The 10,000-nt window shown below is 61.4% G+C and overlaps 2 non-coding genes and 1 pseudogene across 2 annotated transcripts; all 3 read left to right on the top strand.

Annotated features, from left to right (window-relative positions):
* The first annotated feature begins 4,279 nt into the window (after positions 1 to 4,279).
* On the top strand, positions 4,280 to 6,266 carry LOC148345119 (18S ribosomal RNA). The gene has a single exon (XR_015848831.1). It is a non-coding gene; the product is annotated as an 18S ribosomal RNA (ribosomal RNA).
* A 1,342-nt stretch (positions 6,267 to 7,608) lies between these two features.
* Positions 7,609 to 7,762, top strand: LOC148345118 (5.8S ribosomal RNA). The gene has a single exon (XR_015848820.1). It is a non-coding gene; the product is annotated as a 5.8S ribosomal RNA (ribosomal RNA).
* Positions 7,763 to 8,326: 564 nt separating this feature from the next.
* On the top strand, positions 8,327 to 10,000 carry LOC148345117 (28S ribosomal RNA; annotated as a pseudogene; the record flags this gene model as incomplete).

Genomic DNA, 10,000 nt, shown 5'->3' with positions numbered 1-10,000 from the left:
GGCGGGCACAAGTCCCCCAACACTAGCCCAGTTCTCAGCCACTAGTGGCGGGCACAATTCCCCAAACACCGGTCCGATAATACGCGCGCATATCCCCAAACACCGGCCCGATAATACGCGCACAATTCCCCAAACACCGGCGCGGATTTCAGCCACTATTGGCGGGCACAAGTCCCCCAACACTAGCCCGGGATTCAGCCACTAGTGGCGGGCACGATTCCCCAAACACCGGTCCGATAATACGCGCGCATATCCCCAAACACCGGCCCGATAATACGCGCACAATTCCCCAAACACCGGCGCGGATTTCAGCCACTAGTGGCGGGCACAAGTCCCCCAACACTAGCCAAGTTCTCAGCCACTAGTGGCGGGCACAATTCCCCAAACACCGGCCCGATAATACGCGCACAATTCCCCAAACACCGGCGCGGATTTCAGCCACTATTGGCGGGCACAAGTCCCCCAACACTAGCCCGGGATTCAGCCACTAGTGGCGGGCACGATTCCCCAAACACCGGTCCGATAATACGCGCGCATATCCCCAAACACCGGCCCGATAATACGCGCACAATTCCCCAAACACCGGCGCGGATTTCAGCCACTAGTGGCGGGCACAAGTCCCCCAACACTAGCCAAGTTCTCAGCCACTAGTGGCGGGCACAATTCCCCAAACACCGGTCCGATAATACGCGCGCATATCCCCAAACACCGGCCCGATAATACGCGCACAATTCCCCAAACACCGGCGCGGATTTCAGCCACTAGTGGCGGGCACAAGTCCCCCAACACTAGCCCGGGATTCAGCCACTAGTGGCGGGCACAATTCCCCAAACACCGGTCCGATAATACGCGCGCATATCCCCAAACACCGGCCCGATAATACGCGCACAATTCCCCAAACACCGGCGCGGATTTCAGCCACTATTGGCGGGCACAAGTCCCCCAACACTAGCCCGGGATTCAGCCACTAGTGGCGGGCACGATTCCCCAAACACCGGTCCGATAATACGCGCGCATATCCCCAAACACCGGCCCGATAATACGCGCACAATTCCCCAAACACCGGCCCGGATTTCAGCCACTAGTGGCGGGCACAAGTCCCCCAACACTAGCCAAGTTCTCAGCCACTAGTGGCGGGCACGATTCCCCAAACACCGGTCCGATAATACGCGCGCATATCCCCAAACACCGGCCCGATAATACGCGCACAATTCCCCAAACACCGGCCCGGATTTCAGCCACTAGTGGCGGGCACAAGTCCCCAAACACTAGCCAAGTTCTCAGCCACTAGTGGCGGGCACAATTCCCCAAACACCGGTCCGATAATACGCGCGCATATCCCCAAACACCGGCCCGATAATACGCGCACAATTCCCCAAACACCGGCCCGATAATACGCGCGCAATTCCCCAAACACCGGCCCGATAATACGCGCGCAATTCCCCAAACACCGGCCCGATAATACGCGCACATTTCCCCAAACACCGGCGCGGATTTCAGCCACTATTGGCGGGCACAAGTCCCCCAACACTAGCCCGGGATTCAGCCACTATTGGCGGGCACAAGTCCCCCAACACTAGCCCGGGATTCAGCCACTAGTGGCGGGCACGATTCCCCAAACACCGGCCCGGCGCTGAGTTTATGGCCTCCGAAAGGCCCATACATTCAGACGGGTCCATGTATTTTCAGTTTTCCGTAGCAGGTGTGATTGTTTGTTTAATTAGGTAGTTTGTGTTGGTGACGGTGTTCCTAACTGTGGTGGCTTGTTTGTAGAATGTGGGGCCCTGCGTTTGTGTTATGTTGATTTCTGGTAATTTACTTTTTACTAAGTAGTCTTTCAGGTTTTTGTTTCTTTTAAAGGCTGAGATGATTTTGTAATCTTGGATTATGCTTGTGTTCTGTAGTGTCTGATTTATATTTTGTCCATTCATTCAGACGGGTCCATGTATTTTCAGCGACAGCCGCAGTACCGCCAAAATCCATGCAGCGGCGCTGGATTTATGGCCTCCGAAAGGCCCATTCATTCAGACGGGTCCATGTATTTTCAGCGACAGCCGCAGTACCGCCAAAATCCATGCAGAGGCGCTGAGTTTATGGCCTCCGAAAGGCCCATTCATTCAGACGGGTCCATGTATTTTCAGCGACAGCAGCAGTACCGCCAAAATCCATGCAGCGGCGCTGTATTTATGGCCTCCGAAAGGCCCATTCATTACCAACGGGGCTGCAGTAGCATCCCGCGGCCACGCAGGGGCAGATATTGTGAGGGAATTACATGGTAGTGGACGGAGCGCCCATGCATTTCCAATGGGAGTGCAGTACCTCAAAAATCCGCTCCAAGCCACCGAACTTGAGGGCCCGACGTTCCCTCAACACTAGCCCAGTGCAATCGACATTTCGTTCTGTGTACATTGTTACACAGAATGACAATACAAGGGAATTATTATTATTATTATTATTATTATGTATTCAGCCACTAGTGGCGGGCACAATACCCCAAACACTGGCCCGGCGCTGGCTGAGTTTATGGCCTCCGAAAGGCCCATACATTCAGACGGGTCCATGTATTTTCAGTTTTCCGTAGCAGGTGTGATTGTTTGTTTAATTAGGTAGTTTGTGTTGGTGACGGTGTTCCTAACTGTGGTGGCTTGTTTGTAGAATGTGGGGCCCTGCGTTTGTGTTATGTTGATTTCTGGTAATTTACTTTTTACTAAGTAGTCTTTCAGGTTTTTGTTTCTTTTAAAGGCTGAGATGATTTTGTAATCTTGGATTATGCTTGTGTTCTGTAGTGTCTGATTTATATTTTGTCCATTCATTCAGACGGGTCCATGTATTTTCAGCGACAGCCGCAGTACCGCCAAAATCCATGCAGCGGCGCTGAGTTTATGGCCTCCGAAAGGCCCATTCATTCAGACGGGTCCATGTATTTTCAGCGACAGCCGCAGTACCGCCAAAATCCATGCAGCGGCGCTGGGTTTATGGAATCCGAAAGGCCCATTCATTCAGACGGGTCCATGTATTTTCAACGACAGCCGCAGTACCGCCAAAATCCATGCAGCGGCGCTGTATTTATGGCCTCCGAAAGGCCCATTCATTCCCAACGGGGCAGCAGTAGCATCGCGCGGCCACGCGGGGGCAGATATTGTGAGGGAATTACATTGTAGTGGACGGAGCGCCCATGTATTCCTATGGGCAATGCATTTCCAATGGGAGTGCAGTACCTCAAAAATCCGCTAGAGGGCCCCGAACTTGAGGGCCCGGCGTTCCCTCAAGTGCCGATTTTATACCCCCTTCTCCAGCCGACAGCCAGAATTATATTAGGGACTCGCAATTTTGAGAGGTGAGCACCAGGGCTAATCAGCGGCCACCCGTGACCATTGAGTCCGACAGAGCAGAGGCTAGGGGCGGCCTCGCATCTCGCAATTACCGAGGGAAGATGCCGGTTCTCGAAAAATTTCTAAGTTTTTCAAATTTTAAAGTATTGAAGTATTTAGGGCGCTTCCCGCGGCCCTGGCTTTTGCATGTACCCCTCTAAGCTCCGGTTCTCGAAAAATGTCTAAGTTTTTCAAACTTTAAAGTATTGAAGCCGGACTTCCGCGGAGGCTGACAGGGGGCCTCCATCGAAGCACCCTTCACCCCCGGGTGAGCCGGCGTCGGCCCACGGGCCTGCCGGTTCCCCAACTGAGCGATTGGCACACGAGACCCGCCTCGGAGGGCCCACGTCGGCCGGCGCAAGCCGGTGTTCGGGCGTGCGGCTCCTCCGGCTTTGCGGGTCAAGCTCCAGCGCCGAGGATACTAGGCAAACGTTGGGCCCCCCCGAGCCGAGTGGATACCCGCCTCAGAAAGAGCTGGGGCGGTACGTACGGACGGCCTCACTAAGAGGGAACGGAAGCTACTAAAGCACACGTATAACTGTCCGATGTGCGAACGAAAGTGAGGCCGGACGAATCCGATACGAGTTACGAGTGAGGCGGGATCCACGGCTGGCACTCGCGGGGCCCTCTTGCGAAACCATGCCTCGGCTGTGAACCTTTTGGCGGCAGAACCAAGACGAACCGAGGTCGAGCTTCCGTCTCGAGCCACACCCAGACGTCCGACCGTCGCGGAGCCCGACGCCACGCGTGCTAGGGCTCCGCGCGAAACATCGTTTCACGACACCCGCTCGTCAGCCCGTCCGAACGTATACGAGTGTCGCGCGGCCCCCCGGGCCCGGCTGTAGCCACAGCCTCGTCCCGGACCAGGGCCGCACCGCCACCAGCAGCGCCCCCCCGGCGGCAGACGCACTCTGGTTGATCCTGCCAGTAGCATATGCTTGTTTTCAAGATTAAGCCATGCATGTCTAAGTACGAATGGCCAGTACAGTGAAACTGCGAACGGCTCATTAAATCAGTTATGGTTCCTTTGATCGCTCCACCGTTACTTGGATAACTGTGGCAAATCCAGAGCTAATACATGCAAACGAGCGCCGACTCGCGGGCGGGGCTCCGGCCTCGCCCCGGGGACGCGTGCATTTATCAGACACAAAAACCCACGCGGTGTCCGGCGGGCGGGGGCTCAGCCGTCGCGCGCGTCCCCCGCGTCCGGCCTCCGCCTCTCCGGGCGGGGGCGTAAGCGGCGCGGGCGGCTCCGCGCGCGCCGGTCCTCGTTCCGCCGGCCCGGCCCCCCCTTTGTGTTGACTCAGGATAACCTCGTGCCGATCGCTCGCCCACCCGAGGCGGCGACGACTCATTCGAATGTCTGCCCTATCAACTTTCGATGGTAGACTCTGCGCCTACCATGGTGACCACGGGTAACGGGGAATCAGGGTTCGATTCCGGAGAGGGAGCATGAGAAACGGCTACCACATCCAAGGAAGGCAGCAGGCGCGCAAATTACCCACTCCCGACACGGGGAGGTAGTGACGAAAAATAACAATACGGGACTCGTTCGAGTCTCCGTAATTGGAATGAGCCGAACACAAACCCATCGGCCAGCATCCATTGGAGGGCAAGTCTGGTGCCAGCAGCCGCGGTAATTCCAGCTCCAATAGCGTATTTTAAAGTTGCTGCAGTTAAAAAGCTCCTAGTTGGACCCCGGGACGCGAGCTGACGGTCCGCCGCGAGGCGTGCATCCGTCTGTCCCAGCCCCTGCCTCTCGGCAAAAGCCCCCGTGATGCCCTTCGCTGGGTGTCACTCGCGGGGCCCGAAGCGTTTACTTTGAGGAAATTAGAGTGTTCAAAGCAGGCCACACGGCCGCCCCTGCATATCGCAGCTGGGAATAATGGAATAGGACTCCGGTTCTATTTTGTGGGTTGTCATGAACTGGGGCCATGATTAAGAGGGACGGCCGGGGGCATTCGTACTGCGCCGCTAGAGGTGAAATTCTTGGACCGGCGCAAGACGGACGAGAGCGAAAGCATTTGCCAAGAATGTTTTCATTAATCAAGAACGAAAGTCGGAGGTTCGAAGACGATCAGATACCGTCCTAGTTCCGACCATAAACGATGCCGACTCGCGATCCGGCGGCGTTATTCCCATGACCCGCCGAGCAGCACCCGGGAAACCGACCAAGTGTCTGGGTTCCGGGGGGAGTATTGTTGCAAAGCTGAAACTTAAAGGAATTGACGGAAGGGCACCACCAGGAGTGGAGCATGCGGCTTAATTTGACTCAACACGGGAAACCTCACCCGGCCCGGACACGGAAAGGATTGACAGATTGAAGGCTCTTTCTCGATACCGTGGGTGGTGGTGCATGGCCGTTCGTAGTTGGTGGAGCGATTTGTCTGGTTAATTCCGATAACGAACGAGACTCAAACATACTAAATAGTACCGCGGCCCCCCGCGCGGTCGGCGGCAGAAAACTTCTTAGAGGGACAAGTGGCTCTCAGCCACACGAGAATGAGCAATAACAGGTCTGTGATGCCCTTAGATGTCCGGGGCTGCACGCGCGCCACACTGAGCGTATAAGCGCGTCGTCTATCCCCGCGCCGGCAGGCGCGGGTAATCCTATGAACCCCGCTCGTGACAGGGCCTGGGGATTGCAATTATTTCCCACCAACGAGGAATTCCCAGTAAGCGCGGGTCATTAGCCTGCGTTGATTAAGTCCCTGCCCTTTGTACACACCGCCCGTCGCTACTACCGATCGGATGGCTTAGTGAGGTCCTCGGATAGTCCCCGCCGGGGCCGGCCCCGGCTCCGGCGGTGTGCCAGAAGACGGTCGAACTTGACTATCTAGAGGAAGTAAAAGTCGTAACAAGGTTTCTGTAGGTGAACCTGCAGAAGGATCATTAACGTACGAGCGGCAGCAGATCCGCCTCGGTACACCCCCGACGAGCCAGACGCCGAGGGCGGCGGGTCGTCGCAGGCGGAGGAAGAGGGTAGACCGGGACGGGACGGGACGGGGGGCGCGGCGCGGGTCACTCCCGGGCCGCGCGTCGGAGCGAGTTCGGCGGGCGCCACGCGGCGCGGCGCGACGCGAGAAAAGGCGGCGGGCGATGTCGCGCTACCTCCGTGCGAGCGGGGTAGCGCGCTCGTCCGACGACCCCAGTAGCGCGGCGCGGCGCGACGACAGGCGACCGCCAGCGACGGGCGAAAGGCGGCGGCCGTGCGCGGGACCCCCGTAACCGGGGAATCCCCCTATGCCGACGACCCTAGCTCGGCGCGGTTCTCGCGCTTCCGGCGCGCGCTTCCGGGGCGGCACTCGCCTCGACGACCTCCCGTCCTTTAAAGGTAACGGTTCGGGCCGGCGCCCCGGCGTCCGTCCGCCCGTCGGTGTCGCGTGTCCGTGCGGCGCGGGGCTGCTCTCGGCGAGGGTCGCCGAGCAAGCGGATCCCCGCACGGATCACAACGGCCGTATGGCGGCGGCGTCGGGACGCCCGCCCGAGACGAAGGTTCAGGGCGACGAAACGGTGCTCCCACCGGCTACCTTTTTCCCCGGCCAAACGCGTCCGTCGGCCGGAGCCCTCGAGGGGCCGCGTAGCGCGCGCGTGGGCCGGCCCCCGGACACCGGAGTTCCTCCCGGGGCTCCGGACACCGGGGGTTCGGTTCCGCGCGGTCCGCCGCGGTCTCCTCTGTCCATCCATAGTCCGGGCAGGCCGCGGCCGGGTCGGGGGCCAGTCCCCCCTCGGTGTCAGCGCGGTCGCGCCGCCCTTGTAAACCAAACCCACTCGCTGACGGGTAGCAACACCCAAAGCGTCGCTTCGCGGCGCGGCGGGGCTTCCAAGTCGGATGGCCTTCCGGGGTCCGGGTAGGAGACGCCGGGGGCCGGCCTCAGCGCCGAGCCCCCGACCTACCCGGCGAGTCCGGTCGCCGAGTCGTGTCAGGCCCGAGCGGGAGACGCCGGGCGCCGGCCTCAGCGCCGAGCGCCCGACCTACCCGGGCCGACGCACGTCTCGGGCGCCGTCGCGGCCCCGAGCGGGAGACGCCGGGCGCCGGCCTCAGCGCCGCGCGCCCGACCCGCTCGGCTCGTCGCGGCGTCGCGCGTATCGCGCCCGTCGGTAACCGCGCCGCGGGTTAGGGGCTCGCTCGCGGGAGCGACCGAACGGCACCCGCGGCGCGTTCGTCTCCGGTACAAACCCTGTCGTGAATTTGTCTCCGATCGTCCCGGGCGGACGTAAAAGGGCCCAAACGTACGACTCTTAGCGGTGGATCACTCGGCTCGTGCGTCGATGAAGAACGCAGCTAGCTGCGAGAACTAATGTGATTTGCAGGACACATTGATCATCGACACTTTGAACGCACATTGCGGCCCCGGTTTTACCCCGGGGCCACGCCTGTCTGAGCGGCGCTTTCCAATCGATCGGACGCGGGCCGGGCCCTCCGCGACATTCCGCCGGTCCGTCCGGCGGGTGGCGCGAGAACCCGGTCCGCGCGGGCGAGGCTCGGGCCCTCCGCGACATTCCGCCGGTCCGCCCGGCGGGTGGCGCGCGACCCGTGTCCCCGCCCACTCCGCGGCTGGGGTTTCGCAGGGACCCCCGTCCCTTCGTACCCTCAAATACAGACTCGGGCGGCGCTCCGTGTCCGTCCGCCCGTCGGTGTCGCGCGTCCGCGCGTCCGGAGGTGCTTCTCGGCTGCCGGTGAGTACGGCTGGTACTTAGCATACCGAGAAGGTGCTCCGCGCGCGCGGCTCCGCGCGGCGGCCCGTATGGCGGCGGCGCTCGGCGCCCTCCTCAGGTAAAGGTCCCGGTCGGCGCCTCGGCGTCCGTCCGCCCGTCGGTGTCGCGTGTCCGTGCGGCGCGGGGCTGCTCTCGGCGAGGGTCGCCGAGCAAGCGGATCCCCGCACGGATCACAACGGCCGTATGGCGGCGGCGCCGGTCCCGGCGCCGGCCCCGACCGCACAGCTCTACGCGCACGCCCTCAGATCAGACGAGACGACCCGCTGAATTTAAGCATATTACTAAGCGGAGGAAAAGAAACTAACCAGGATTCCCTCAGTAGCGGCGAGCGAAGAGGGAAAAGCCCAGCGCCGAATCCCCGCCCTGCGGTAGGGCGAGGGAAATGTGGCGTACGGAAGGCCGCTTTAGCCCGGCGCCGCTCGGGGGCCCGAGTCCTTCTGATAGAGGCTCAGCCCAGGGACGGTGTGAGGCCGGTAGCGGCCCCCGGCTCGCCGGGGCGAGGCCTTCTCGGAGTCGGGTTGCTTGTGAATGCAGCCCAAAGCGGGTGGTAAACTCCATCTAAGGCTAAATACTGGCACGAGACCGATAGTCGACAAGTACCTTGAGGGAAAGTTGAAAAGAACTTTGAAGAGAGAGTTCAACAGGGCGTGAAACCGTTAAGAGGTAAACGGGTGGGGCCCGCGCAGTCTGCTCGGGGGACTCAACCCGGCGGCGCCAGGGCGGCCGGTCGGTCGGCGCGGCGGTCGCGTCCCGTCCCCGGTTCCCGCTCCCCCTCGGGGGACGGGGCCGGGGCGGGCGCGGCCACGCGCCCCGGTCCGGACGTCCGCCGCCGGGCGCACTTCCCCCGTTGCGGTGCGCCGCGACCGGCTCCGGTTCGGCTTGGAAGGGCCCGGGACGACGGTGGCGCGGGGTGTCCCGCCTCCCGCTTTCGGGCGGGAGGGCCTGCGGCCCCCGCGCTCTATAGCGTCCCCCGCTCCGACCTCGCCGGAACGCCCCGGGGCCGCGGACAAAAGTACTCACTGCGCCTTCCGGGCCCTCGCGCCCGGACGGGACCCCCTCGCCCCCGCCGCGCCTCCTCGGCCGGCCGCGCACTGTCCGCAGTGCGCGGTCGCCGTGGCGCGGCGTCCCGGGCGGGGACCGGTCCACGAGAGTGGCGTCAAGGGGTCAGCGGCGAAGTCGGCTACCCACCCGACCCGTCTTGAAACACGGACCAAGAAGTCTAACGCACGCGCGAGTCCGAGGGCACGAACGAAACCCGACGGCGCAATGAAAGTGAGGGGCCGGCGCGCGCCGGCCCGCGGTGGGATCCCGGCCCTACGGGGTGGCAGACTAAACCGGGCGCACCACCGGCCCGCCTCGCCCGCCGCGTCGGGGAGGTGGAGCCTGAGCGCGTGCGATAGGACCCGAAAGATGGTGAACTATGCCCGGGCAGGGCGAAGTCAGAGGAAACTCTGCTGGAGGCCCGCAGCGGTCCTGACGTGCAAATCGGTCGTCCGACCCGGGTATAGGGGCGAAAGACTAATCGAACCATCTAGTAGCTGGTTCCTTCCGAAGTTTCCCTCAGGATAGCTGGCGCTCGCAAAAAGCAGTTTTATCCGGTAAAGCCCATGACTAGAGGCCGCGGGGCCGAAACGATCTCAACCTATTCTCAAACTTTAAATGGGTAAGGGGCCCGGCTCGCTGGAATGGAGCCGGGCGTGGAATGCGAGCGCCCAGTGGGCCACTTTTGGTAAGCAGAACTGGCGCTGCGGGATGAACCGAACGCCGGGTTAAGGCGCCCGATGCCGACGCTCATCAGACCCCAGAAAAGGTGTTGGTTGATATAGACAGCAGGACGGTGGCCATGGAAGTCGGAATCCGCTAAGGAGTGTGTAACAACTCACCTGCCGAATCAACTAGCCCTGAAAATG

The sequence above is a fragment of the Urocampus carinirostris genome, unplaced genomic scaffold (genome assembly GCF_059441175.1).
Source record: "Urocampus carinirostris isolate Australia breed hairy pipefish unplaced genomic scaffold, RoL_Ucar_1.0 HiC_scaffold_95, whole genome shotgun sequence".
Classification (NCBI taxonomy): Eukaryota; Metazoa; Chordata; class Actinopteri; order Syngnathiformes; family Syngnathidae; genus Urocampus; species Urocampus carinirostris.
This window is presented reverse-complemented; position numbering and strand designations above follow the sequence as displayed.